General features: G+C 40.6%; 1 non-coding gene across 1 annotated transcript; it reads right to left on the reverse strand.

Moving 5' to 3' along the window:
- Positions 1–13,401: 13,401 nt before the first annotated feature.
- trnah-aug (transfer RNA histidin (anticodon AUG)) lies at positions 13,402–13,474 on the reverse strand. Its single transcript has one exon. It is a non-coding gene; the product is annotated as a tRNA-His (tRNA).
- Between the last annotated feature and the right edge of the window lie 212 nt (positions 13,475–13,686).

Below are 13,686 nucleotides of genomic sequence, written 5' to 3' on the forward strand. Positions count from 1 at the left end.
CTCAAGAAATTTATGCACTACACTTGTTAAATAAACTGGTCTATTATGTTGGAGAATGGGTCTGGGTGGGTTGCACTTTAGCGGTCGGTGTGGACTTGTTGGGACGAATGGCCTGCTACGATACTCGAAGTAATCTGATCTAATTCCTCATATTTTGTCTGCCACACTTTTTAAACAGTAACGCCATATTTGTGTTTTCCAATCTGCTGGGACTGCCCAGAGATCAACGAATTTTGGAAAATTACCGCAAGCACATACCATTGCCTTTAGTACCCTGCGATGCATTCTATCAAGTCCTGGAGACGTAACCATCCTTTGCAATATTAGCTTCAACAATCCAACGCTAGTTCTTTTGTTATAATGTCTGTTCCCAGGTCGTCACCAAACGTCATCTCTTTGTCAATTATTGGCATGTTATTAATATCCTCCACTGTGAAGACCGACGCAAATGCCTGATCAATGTCACTGCTATTTCCGCATATCCCATAAGGAAATGCCCCTTCTTATCCACGAGAGGGTCAACGTTTACTTTTGCCTCTTTTTTCATTTTGTATTTTACTAGAAACTTCTGCTATCAATCTTTATATTCTGTGATATTTTTAATGCCATGTTCTTTCTCACACTTTTCTGCATTAAATTCCATTTGCCAACTCTCAGCCCAGCTCTACTGCATACCTGTGTCACTGTGTTATCTACAATATCTTTCAGCACTGTGTACAACTTTCCCGAACTTAGTGTCGTCCGCAAATGTACTAACCCATCCTTCTCCGCCCCCATCCAGCTCGTTTACAAAAAAATGACAAAAAGCAGTGAACCCAAAACAGATCGTTGCAGTACACCACAAGCAACAGAATTCCAGGATGACGTTTTCCCATCAAGTAACACCCTCTGTCTTCTTTCAGCTGGCTAATTTCTGATACAAAGAACGACATCCCCCTCATTCCCATGCCTCAGTATTTTGTGAGTCACCTGCCGTGGCGAGATTTATCAAACTGCTAACTGAAACCCAAACGTGCATTACATGAACGGCTTTATCCTCATACATCTGTTTAGTCATCTGGCAAGTTTTGACAAGAGTTGTAGCTCAGTTTTAGCTTCCCAGATGAAGATTTGCTCACTGAGCTGGAAGGCTCATTTCCAGACGTTTCGTTACCCTCCTGGTTAATATATTCATTGTGCCTTCGGATGACGGACTGTTCATGAATTCTGCTTTCTATTTATATGCTTGCGGTTCTTTGGGTTGGTGATGTCATTTCCTGTAATGATATAATTTCCAGTTCTGTTTTTCAGCGAGTTGTAGATGAAGTCTATCTCGATGTGATTTTGATGGATTTCCAGTTGGAATTCCATGCTTCTCGGAATGATCGCGTGTGTCTCTGTTTCACTTGTGTTCGGATGGATGCGTTGTCCAAGTCAAAGTAGTGTCTCTACTGATTTGTTTGTAAGGATACCAGTGAGATAGGGTCACGTCGTATTGTGGCTAGTTGATGTTCATGTATCCTGGTGGCTCGTTTTCTGCCTATTTGTCCATATGCAAAAACTGATGTCATTTCCAAAATGCCATGCAAGAACTTGACAAAAATTGCATTCGATAAACATTGCATTCGCCTGAGGCAACACATCCATCCGAGGACAAGCCAAACGCCTACATGCAGGAGACTTAATCGAAGCATGGCATTCCATACAGAACTCCATCAACAAACACTTTGAGTTCAACGCCATCGAATACCCCTTGAGAAAAAAAGAACTGGATATGACATCACCATCGGAAATGACATCACCAACCCAAAGAAACCCAAACATATCAAGAGAAAGCAGGAATCATGAACAGTGCATCGCCTGGAGACCCACTGAAATTGTTACCTAGTAGGGTGATGAAACGTCTGGAAATGAACTTCCCAATTCAGTGAGCAAACCGACCTGCAGTTCAACGATCATTTCACAGAGCTCGATAATGTTTGTGAGTGTCGTCCACCCATTCACAAAACCGGCTTGACTTGCCCTCATAAATTTATTCCATTCGAGATGATTACAAATCTTATCTCATGGAACTTTTCCAACACTTTACCCACAACCGAGGGAAGGGTCAATGGTCTATAATTTCCAGGGTTTCCTTTACTCCCTTTTTTGAATGAGAGAGCAATTTTACTATCCTGTAGTGTTCTGGTACTCTAACTTTGGACAATAACAACATTAATATCAAAGTGGAAGAATCATAAATCTGATTCTTAGCTTCCCAGAAAGTCCTAGGATAAATACGATCTGGCCCAGGGGAATTTAGATATGTTCACATTTTCAGAGCTTATGGCGCCCTGTCTTTGGGAACTTCAATCCTATTTCGTCTGGTAGCCAGTTTCTCAGTATTGTCCTAGTCAACATTTTGTTTTCCCAGTGCGAATCCTGACTAAAGACATTGCTTTCACTCTTCCCCTATCGCTTCTGACTCCACACACTACTTACCACGACTGTCCTTCATTGGCCATATTTTATTCTATTCATTCTTTTAGCCCTCACATATCGATGGAAAGCTTTCGGATTTTCCCTTAATCTATCTGTCAACAAATTCTCTGTCCCCTCCTGGCTCGTCTTCACTCTCTCTTCAGGTTTTTCCTGTTTAACTTGTAACTCTCAATCTCCATTACTGAGCATTCACATCTCATGGGAACACAAGCCTTCTCAACAAGAGATTCAACTTCCTCAGCTTCACAATTTCCTCCCCCTCTGACAGGTACATACTTATCAAAGACACACAGAACCTGCTCCTTGAATAAGCTCCACATTTCTATTCTGCCCATTCCGTGCCGTTTCTTTGCCAACCTCTGAATGCGTAATCTTATCTAATCGCATTGCAATTTTCTTTCCCCCAGCAATAGCGCTTGCACTTCGATGTATACCGATCCCTATGAAAAACTAAAATAAACATAACTGAATTTTGGTAACTATCCCCAAAGTGCTCACCTATTGCCAAATCTAACATCTTGCCGAGTTCATTACCCAGCACTAAATCTAATTTAACCTCTCCCGTTGTTGGCCTGTTCGATTACACATTATTTAAGGAATCTATCGCAGATACACTCAACACTATCCCCATCAAGGCTACCCTGACTTAGCTGCTTCGAACGATCGACATGTTTATTAATTTCCCACATGATAATTGCCATTCGTTTTTTCATTTGTTATTTATGTCTTTGTTTACTGCCCTCCCCAATGTCATCTTAAAATTTGGAGGCGGATAGACACCGTCAAACAGTGACTTTTTCTTCTTAGAACTTCTAATTTCCTCCCAAATCGATTCAAACTCATTCTCCATAGAAACTAAATCATCTGTTTCCATCGGTCTGAGGTTGTCCTTCAATGTTTGAGTTACACCACCTTCCTTACCATCCTCTCGGTCCTTCCAAATTGTCTCATACCAGTGATTATATACCTCCCAGTCTTGACTATGCTGTCTCCATGTCTCTGCAACGTGTATTAAATCGTATTCATTTGTGATGATTTATGCCGTTATATCTCCAACCTTCCAAAAAGTACGAGCATTCAGGTATAGTACCTTTATGGTCACATTCTTACTCATTGATTAAAAAACATCTATAATAATATCATCCACGGTATCCTTGTTTCTTGCTTCTCCTCCCTTGTCCATTTCTGACCTCCATGCTTAGTATACAAGTGCTCAAATATACCTTCCAGGTGAAGCAATACTTTCCCTACACTTCGCACAATCTAGTCTACAGCTCATATTGTGGTCGCCACTACCTTGGGAAACGAAGTGTTTTGCAGAATGCCAAGTTCTGTTGCCAAAAGTGTCCCTGAGCTTCCAGTTCACTGCTCCTTTAGCACAGAACCATGTTTCCTAGCGAACGTCTTTATCTCAGTCTTACTGCCGTGTTGCATCATAGCTTAGCGCATGCTGAATAAGCAGTAGATCATTTTCTGCTTGAGGACCCCACTACCCTACAGATCAATCTCAGTCATTTTAGAGGCCTGAAGTTTCCCATGTGTTGGCCCCCGACACACTCACCAGGCCTAGTCACACACTACCTTTGGTTAGTCATAAACAGTCTCTGTGAGCAGTTGTTAATGCTCCAAACAGATCATTATCAATTCCTATGCCCAACTGCTCGTCTCTCTCTTTCGGCTCTATCCCGACATCTCGTTTCCTCGTAAATACTGCACCCCCACATATCTTCGGCATATCGACCGAAGTTTTCCTGGAAATCATCAGTGCCAAGGACAGGGTCACTGGACCAAAAATGTAAACTTCGATTTCTCTTTTCAGCATCTTTTCGTCTTGCCCCTGAGGAGGCTGGATACTGTGCTTCTGTAATGACCCCCTGCGCAGAAGACAGAACTGTTTTCATCCTGAAAGTTTCTCTTGTTGATGAATCCCATTACAATGTTTGCCACTGGCATCGACTTCGTAGGTCAATGAAAGTAGAAATCATGTGTTTGGGATTTGTGCCGCCGCTCTGTTCTGGATATGATAAACAACAAGAGAGCAACATCTCCATCATATCAGATGTGAACAGATAGGAATCTGCACAGGAGTTGGAATTAAGTAAATGTTTTTCAGTTGGACAAAATTCAATCCATTTCTCACTGTAATAGCCTGTGGCTATCAAAGCAAATATTTCATAACCACAATTGCTTAATACAGCGTTTTCAAGCTAAAATATCTGAATGATCATCCTCCAGAGTTACAGTACAGTCGTGTCTGCAAATGGAATAACTGACTGAATCACTTTACTTGTTCAGCGAGCAAACAGTCCTCTTGTGGCAAGATATACGGGCAGAATGCAGGAGGAGGGATGGAAAAGTTCTTAAGCAGTTTGACATAGGGACTGAGGAAGTGTTCGCGGTTTTCCAGATTGAAGTGGGCATATTCCCAATTCAGGATAAACTTGTATCTTATGTTCCTCTCTGTGACAAGGGAGGAAATTGCAGGTGTTCTGAGCAATGGTTTACTTTCATCTTTGGGTTTGTAGTGGACTGGACTAACGCAAGATTGGGAGAGATAAACCAGAGAATCACACAGCAGTGAGTCTCACATCAATTGAAGGGAACCTTTTGGAGCGAACCTTGAAGGAAAGAGTTAACTGCCACTTCACCAGGCAAGGTTTCATCAGGGAGAGTCATCACGGTTTTGGTACAGAATGTCATACCTAACAGATTGGATTAAATACAATTTATTGGCAAGTGATCAGGTTTTATTTTGAACGAGGTTAGTGAAGTTGATGTTATTTGTGTGGATTCCAACATAGCCTTCAACACGACACCACTCTGAAGATTGGTAAGAGGATACAAGTGAAAAGGGATTGTAGGTTCCCTGGCAGTTGGATACAAACATAATTGGTGGTGGTAAGAGACACAGGATGGTGATAGAAGGCTGTTTCTTGTGACTGGAACTGGTATTCAATGATGTAACACAAGGATGAATGCTGGGTCCCATGTCGTTTGTGAATGTGTGTAAAGAATGTAGAACAAGTTCGGAGGAAATGATAAGCAGAGTTGTCGATGATACGAATATTAGCAAAGTGGTTAATAGTGAGGAAGATCCTTTTAGGAAGTAGGAGCACAGAAATGGATTTATCAAATGTCACATTCAGAGAGGCGACGTTGAAACTAACCATGAAAAACATGAGGTGATGCACATTGGAAGGAACACATCAACTGATTACTCAATGATTGACAGGACACGAGGAAACCCACAGGAACAGAGAGACTTTGCATGTTGGTCAACATATCCGTGAAGGCAGCAGAACATAGTGACAATCACAACTTTATCAGTCAAGGCAAAATTTATAAAAGCAGATAAAGTGGTGCCACAAGGAGACAATGTGGTGAAGAAAGCACTTGGCACGCTTTTCGTTATTAGTCAGAAAGTCGATTATCCAAGTTGGAATGTCATGTTGTGGCGATATGGAGCATTGGTGAGATCACATTTAGAATACTGTTTACAATTATGGTCAACTTCTACAGGAAGGATTTTGTGAAAATTGAAACTGTGCACACATGATTTAAGGGATGTTGCGGGGAGCCGAGGGCTTCAGATAAGCATGGAGATGGGATCAGCAGGGGCTTTTTCGCTGGAATGTTCCAGCCAGTGTGTCACGTTCTCATCGTTTATGAAATCATGAGGGGCATGGATCGACAACTGGCCTAAATCATTTGCGCAATATGTTGAAGTTCAAAACTAGAGGGCACAGGTTTTAGGTGACAGGCACTGAGTCACACTAAACAACAGATAGAGAGTGACAGAATGATGGTTGATTTCCAACAGGCATTGGTTAAGCTCAGTCTTTGGTTTTAAAAATAAGCATTTTCTTCGTGAAAGCATTTTGGTAGATAAGTCGTGAATAGAACATTAGGGGTATTAAAATTGAGTGATGTACCATTGAATAAGTGAGTGGGTAAAATATTGTCCAATGAACTCTGAAATGGAGAATGCCGTATTTATAAGGAACAATCAATAAAGATCTTTTAAATTAAATGTGATATTGCAGGACTCTGAAATACACACCAAAATGGCTGTGCTGGGATATGAGTCTCATTGACTTTTCTGCAGGAACATCAACTGTTTTGGAAGTCAAATTAATATTTTTCATCTGTTCAGCAATGGCGAAGCCAATATCTATTCCACCATTCCTCTCAGAACCTGACAGGGTGAGCATGCATTGCCTGATCGAAACATTCTGGTTCATGAAACTCGTTTTTCCTTTGAGTAACAGAATGTAGCAGTTATCAAACTGCAGATTTCTCTTTTCCTTTCCCAACTTTATATTCAAACATTCAGTTGCACTGAGAGAATGCAGAATTCTACAATTTTTTTTCCCTCAGTTAATCAGCCTCAGCAGTTTTCTGTTCTTTAGTGATCTGAATGACCTGATATTTATGGGGAAAAGAATGTTGCAGTTTTCCTCGCATGCGGCAGAAGAAACAAATGAGTGGCAACAGGTGCATCTTAAATTTCTAAAGCAGTTGAGTGGTGGTGGTGTCGAGTTAAAAGCGTGGATCTTGAAAAGTACCCCTAGTAAGGCAGCATCCATGGATAGGAAAATCGATTTTCGAGCATAAGTTCTTCGCTAGTTATGTTCGAAGCATTGACATTCCTGGTCCTCAGATATTGCCTAACCACTGTGCTTTCTAGTGCTATCCTTCCTGACTACAATCTCTCGCATCTGCAATCCTCGCCTTCTACTTCGATGGGGGTAGTGTCAGATACTGTTCTTGAGATGTAACAACATGTTCGTAATGATAGTTTGGATATGCAGTTGGAAGCTCATCACTGATGCAAATCATTCTCTACCTCCCAATCTGCCAAGCACATGCAGGTCCTGCGCCTCCCTCGTTGACATTCTCTAAACACCTGACGCCTGAAAAAAAAGGCCTCATCATCCACTTGGGACCTTGATGCCACATGGGATCACCAGTTTCCTCAATCACCCTTCGCTCACATTATTCTAGTTTCATGACTCCAACTCAGCATTGCCCTTATGTCCTGCACATCACCTTTACAACCTACCCGCTCCACCTCCTGTCAGAACTCGCATCTTATTTTCCACCTTTATCTGCTCATCACTTTCTCAGCTATCACGCCCCCAAATTCCCAAACCACCCATTTATCTCTCCGTCCCCACGGCCACAAACCTCATTCTTGATGAGGTGTTTATGTCCGAAACTGCAATTCTCCCGCTCCTCGCATGCTGTCTGAGCAACTGTGTTTTCCATCGCCACACTGTCGACTCTGAGTTCTGGCACCTGCAGTTCTCACTTTCTCCGCGGCGCAGTTTTGTGCAAAAGTCACATCATTGAAAAAGTGCAGTTTCTGTGCATTTCTAAGTTGTTAATTTCATTTGCTCAATCGGCTCTAGATGGAGTATTGAGTGTCTTTCTGCAATTATCATTATGGCAGGGATGTGACAGCACTGGAAACTGTGCAGACCAGATTTACCAGGACATTGTCTGTTCGTAGAATTTCAGTTATGAAGATTGTTTGGACAGACTGCGCTGTCACAAAGATGCTCTCTTTTAAAAAAAACAACGAGCTGTACTTTTCCTCAAGGATTATGTGTCTTGACGTTGTTTTTTATCAAAGGCATTGTAAATCAGTTCAGGCTCTGAATCAGATGAAGTGTTATAGTGATGTAATTCTTCACTGTGAGGCCTTTTTTTTCTCCATCAACAGCTGAGGCTTGTGGCCAAAGACTCTATGTTTTAGAAATGAACTGTATAATCGTAAAAGAGTGGTCAATCTGGAATGCTGAATTCCAGTTTTTAGATCCTTCAGCAGCAGTGGTGCACTAATTAATAAATTCTCTCCTTCTGCCGTTCTAATTTTTAACCGTAAGATTCTGTTTCATTTTTACTGTGTTTAAGGTGCTTTTTTTCGGAATGTTGTGTACTTTCAGAACGACATAATTCAGTCTATTTTGGAAGGACTAAGTTCTGTGGGTATTCTATATATTTTTTTATTTTTCTATCCGTGATTTTGTGATTTTTTATAATTAGCTAATTGGGTAATTATCACTGTACACTTAACGAAAAAGAATAGAATGTTACGATCTGGGTTGTCTGCTTAATAACATTTTGAATGATTTAGCCTAGCTCATAACAAATTGGAAGATAGTTGATGGATTAAAAGAGCAACCGATATATGCCTGCGTCTTCATTTTGGGTGTTGATTTGGATTGTCGTGGACAGTTCTTGGGAAAGCATGTCTCATTTAGGTACAAAGGGTTGTTTGACTATTTACGATGAAAAGTTGGCATTTTTACAAAAAACTGATTCAGGCCAGGCTTCTGGAATAAGCAAAAATGCTGGGTTGTATTTGCCTCTTTCTGTGAGAAAAGGAGAGGTCACTCCCCGCAGTAGCTCAGCATTTCACCCAGCTGGAAAATTCATGAGAATTTGCAGAGATGTTTAAATTTTAATTGAATATGAAGCAGCTTGAGTTAGACGCGAGAGATAAGGAAAAGAGACCAGATTTCAAACAGTTTCAGGTACGATTCGAAGAAGAGAGAGCACAAGAGCAGAGAGAAAGGGAGACAGAGATTGAACTTCAGAAATTGGCAATTACTAAAGGAATTCACATTAAAACGCTGGAGATAAATGCTGAAGATAAGATTACACTGGAAGAGCATATTTTTAAAACGACAAAGAGCAGCTGAAATGGCTGATTGTAATGAACTGATCCATAAAACAAGGATGGGCTTCCAGAATCATTTTACGCCTGCAGGAAAGAAATTGGGCAAAGAGAAATCCTCACGTGGAACGGGAAAGTTAAATCTCTGTGAAGATCATGAGGATAACTTATCACAGGATATATAGGAAAACCTTGAAGGGAACAAGATCTGAGGTTTTCATTGCAATACAGTAGGCCACATGAAATCAGTATTGGAGAACTATGGAAAGCACTGTAAAATCAAATGCAGGAAAACAAAACAAGCCTGGATGTTTTGTTGGCATGGTAATAGAAAGCACAGTGGAGGCTGGAAAGCTTCATCAGAGTGCACAAACCGATCAGAGGTTGGTAAGGGGGAAGTGCCATGTGTGCTTGAAAAATATACCTGCAAAGTTAAAGGTTATTTACCTTGGCGAGGAGTAGCAAATAGACAGGTAACAGTATTTAGGGACACAGGATCGTCTCAGTCTGTGATGCAGAAGGATGGGGAAATATGTACTCCTGAAGAACTATGTGTACAGGAATTCATGGTGGGACGAAACATTGCTCAGTGATGTACAGTGAGGCTAGAGTGGGCAGAAAAGAGTGGGGAGTTTGTAGTGGGAGTTCTGGACAAACTCTCAGCTCCAAGAAAAGAATTTGTGCTTGCAAATGATATAGCTCAATCACCGGTTAGCCTGCTCCATACTCCAGTTGAAAAGTCAGTCGAGCTGCAGGCAAGACTAGCAATGCAGGACGTTGATCAAGGAATTTTCCCAGATTGTGTCTTTACACGATCACAGAGTCACAATCGAAAGCAGGAGAAATCAAAAGGCACGGATTAGGAAGCTGAAAAATGATTGCATCCATTTATGTTAATTAGTACTTATTCCCATCTTTTATTGAATGTAGGGAATCTACACAATGCATCAAGATTACAATGTTTTTAATATCAAGTAAGCTGGACACAGCAGGGGACAAACGTTAAAAATGCAAGCATATTCAGCTCAGCTATGCTGCTGAGTTACAGCAGAAAGATGAAAAATTAAAACACTTGGATCAGAAGACATATATTCGGAAGGAGAGTGAATGCATCCCTGTGTGATATTACTTAGCAAATGATATGTTAAGGAGGAAATGGAGACCAACATATATTCAAGTATGTGAGAAATGGGCAGGATGGTTTTTTTTTCTAGTAGGGTACAGAAAAGTGGTGCTGCGAGTGCCACATGTGTCAAAAAATTGGATGTCACTTAGGCGTGAGGAAAACGGAGGCTAAAATACAAAGACATTTTTACTGGCCTGGATTGCAGATGAATGTAATTGAATTTTGCCTGACGTGTCATACATTTCAAACCATGGGAAAAAATAAAGCCTGCACCTTTAATACCTGCTGCAGCGTTCAAGGAATCTGTCTTAATTGTCTTGATGCATTCTGTAGGTTCCCTACATTCAATAAAAGATGGGAATAAGTATTAATTAACATAAATGGACGTATTGACGAGATTTCCAAATGCTGTTCAATTCTGCAAGATGACAGCTAAAAGGATTGAGGAAAAATTACGATTAAAAAAAAACTAAATATAAACTACTATCAGAGATACAATTAGATCAAGGGTCCAACTTCACATCCAACTTTCCAGGGAGTATATAGATAGCTTCGGATTAAAACGAATCAAATCCACTGTGTACCATTCAGAATCACATGGTGCACTGGAAAGGCGACGTCAATTATTAAAGACTATGTTGAGGTTTTATGGTTCGGAGCAGCCAGATTATTTCCATAAGGGAGTTGCGTCAGTGCTGTTTGCGATCTGAGATATATCGAAAGAATCCACAAAACTAAGATCATCTGAGACCAATTTGGGGCATAAAGAAGGAGGACCATTAAAATTTAATAAGGAAATATTAATAAGTCAGGTTACAGAGACCACGCATTTGGACGATGTATCAAATTTTAGAATTGGACTAAATAATGTGGGAGAGTTGTCGAGACAGCACTTAAAATTATCGCAGCAAATGGTGAAGCAGGAAGTGTATGAGAAACAAAAAAAATCAGAATTTTGCCACTGGGAACAATGTATTTATTTAAATTTCATTAATTGGTGAAACTTTAAAGCAAGGTTTCGAAGACCTTATCAAATTAAGAGGAAATCGAGTGAGGTTAGCTACTTGATAGGAACTCCTGGCATGAAGGAATCTCACAGAATGTGTGATGGGAATATGCGCTAATGGTATTTTGGCAGAGAACGAATGCAAGGGGAGAATGTGTTATTGAATACAACACACTGGGAAGAACCAATTTCAGCGAATTCTGCAACGGACGTTCCTGCTACAAAATTGGACAATGCAAAAGTTGTCCAATATTGTTAAAGTTATTCAGTTCTCTTCCAGAAGAAAATCGTAAGAGTTATTACTCTTGCATGCTGAAATAAACTGGGAATTAATAACCTATTTGTAGTTGATGTAAATATAGGAGTTGCTGTTCTGATTTTGTTACATCCTTGCAGGCATAACCCTATAAAGTTGGTGCAATTTATAAGGAGATATCACGGATGTTCCAAGATGGCATAACCAAAGTGAGTTTCAATGAATGGAGTTCACCCATCATCATGGTGCCAAAGTCAGGTAAGACCCAAAAGTTATGTGTGGACTATCACAAAGTCAATGTTGTTAGAAAGACTGGTGCATCTACGCATCTGTAGTTGGAGGACTATGTGGAAGAGATTCGAAGAGCAACTTACATTTCCAAGTTGGAATTCCTCAAAGGTTACTGACAGTAAACTTTGTCGGAAAGATCAAAGGCAATTTTGTAACGCCAACTGGACTGCATAAATTTAAAGTAATGCCGTTTGTGCGAAAAAGATTTCACTCGTATTTCAGAGGTTAACGGACAAGGTAATTGCTGGATACACAACAGTTTGGTGTGTTGTGTGCCTGGGACATTCAGTCTCTCATGGATTGAATATTTACAGAATTTCTCGGGCTTGTTTGATCGAATACGGAAGTTAAACTGATTTGTAAACCTAACTGAAAGTATATCTGCCAAAGCCAAAGTCACCTTCCTGGACTATGTCGTTGAACACGGACAAATAGCCCCACGGGATGTGAAAACGAAAGTTACGGGGTATTTTTATACATTGTTGACGAAGAGAGCAGTACAACGGTTTACCGGATTGAGTGACTTTTTCTGAAAGTTTGTGCTGACTGTTAGAAGTGGGACTGCTCAACTCACCGAATTGCTCAAAACAGGCAAGAAATTTCAGCGAACACAAGAATTTCAAAATTTATTTGACAGCCTAAATATTTTGTTAACCATTGCCAAAGTATCAGCCACACACAATTACACGAAGGTTTTCAGTGTGCCAGTGATGTGAATGTCTCTCATCTTCTGCCCCTCTAATATCGACCTGTAAACCAGTTTCATTTGTATTCTGTGTTTATGGGGTTTAATTATCAGGACTGTTGTGTATTTTTTTGAAAAGCATAAGTAAGTCTACTTTAGATAGCTAAGATCTGTGGGTATTTTATATTCTGTTCATTGTGTTTCGTTCCTTAGTTTTGTGAATAATTTTCTCTCTGTTTTCAAAACTGGAAGTCAACCTAGCTAAAGTATTCTAAGTAAATCTTACTACACACTCACCAAAACAAACAGCGACGTTACACTCTGGATTTCCTGCATAAGAATGTTTTTAGTGGTCTGGCCTAGGCAAAACGGGAGTTATTTTTCTCAGAGCAGAGCTGAATGTGAGGAGACATGATTGCCGTCTACAAAATAATGAGGAGCATGGAATTACAGATTGAAGGAAACAGTTACTCTTGATCGATCATCAGGGTTTGTAGATTTCAGACAAGATGCAGAAAGCTTTGAATAGATTTGTCGGAAAACTTTATCTTTCTTCAGGTGGTAGACTCTGGAACTCACTCTCTATAAAGATTAGTTGGACATTGAACTTTCCATTCTTCTCTGAATGCATGGGCCAAGGAAAAAAAATGCTCAAAGCCGAGCATTCCCGCGAGCAACAGTGATGTGATCCGTGGCTTTGTGAAATGGAAAGGTACCCACGACCAACGTGTGCGACTATTCGGCTTCCTTCCTGTGATGACACTGGAATATTGACCCTCAGCTTCACGTGGACATTTAATGAAGGCATTCTTATTCCTGCAGATTAAAAACTCACACCTTATTTCGGCTGAAGAGAAATCAGTTTTCAAAGCGTAATAAATGCCTGCATTTCCCTCGAGCTAGGTAGGACTTGAACCTACAGTCTCCTGATCCATAGTCAAGCGCGTTATCCATTGCGCCACTGGCCCGACGAACAGCCCACTCTATAAGAGCCGTGATGTTAGCACGGACATGATTAATAGCAGTGATGTGCACGAATTGAACAAGCAACAAAGATAATCACTGTCACTGCTTCAGTCCAATCTTCACCACCTCTTGAAGCAGGGTTTTGTTCCAAAAAAGGGCACGGATATCCATTATTTTCGTATCTGAAACATTTACAGCAAGGTAAGGGACAGAG

Source organism: Hemiscyllium ocellatum, unplaced genomic scaffold, assembly GCF_020745735.1.
Source record: "Hemiscyllium ocellatum isolate sHemOce1 unplaced genomic scaffold, sHemOce1.pat.X.cur. scaffold_173_pat_ctg1, whole genome shotgun sequence".
Taxonomy (NCBI): Eukaryota; Metazoa; Chordata; class Chondrichthyes; order Orectolobiformes; family Hemiscylliidae; genus Hemiscyllium; species Hemiscyllium ocellatum.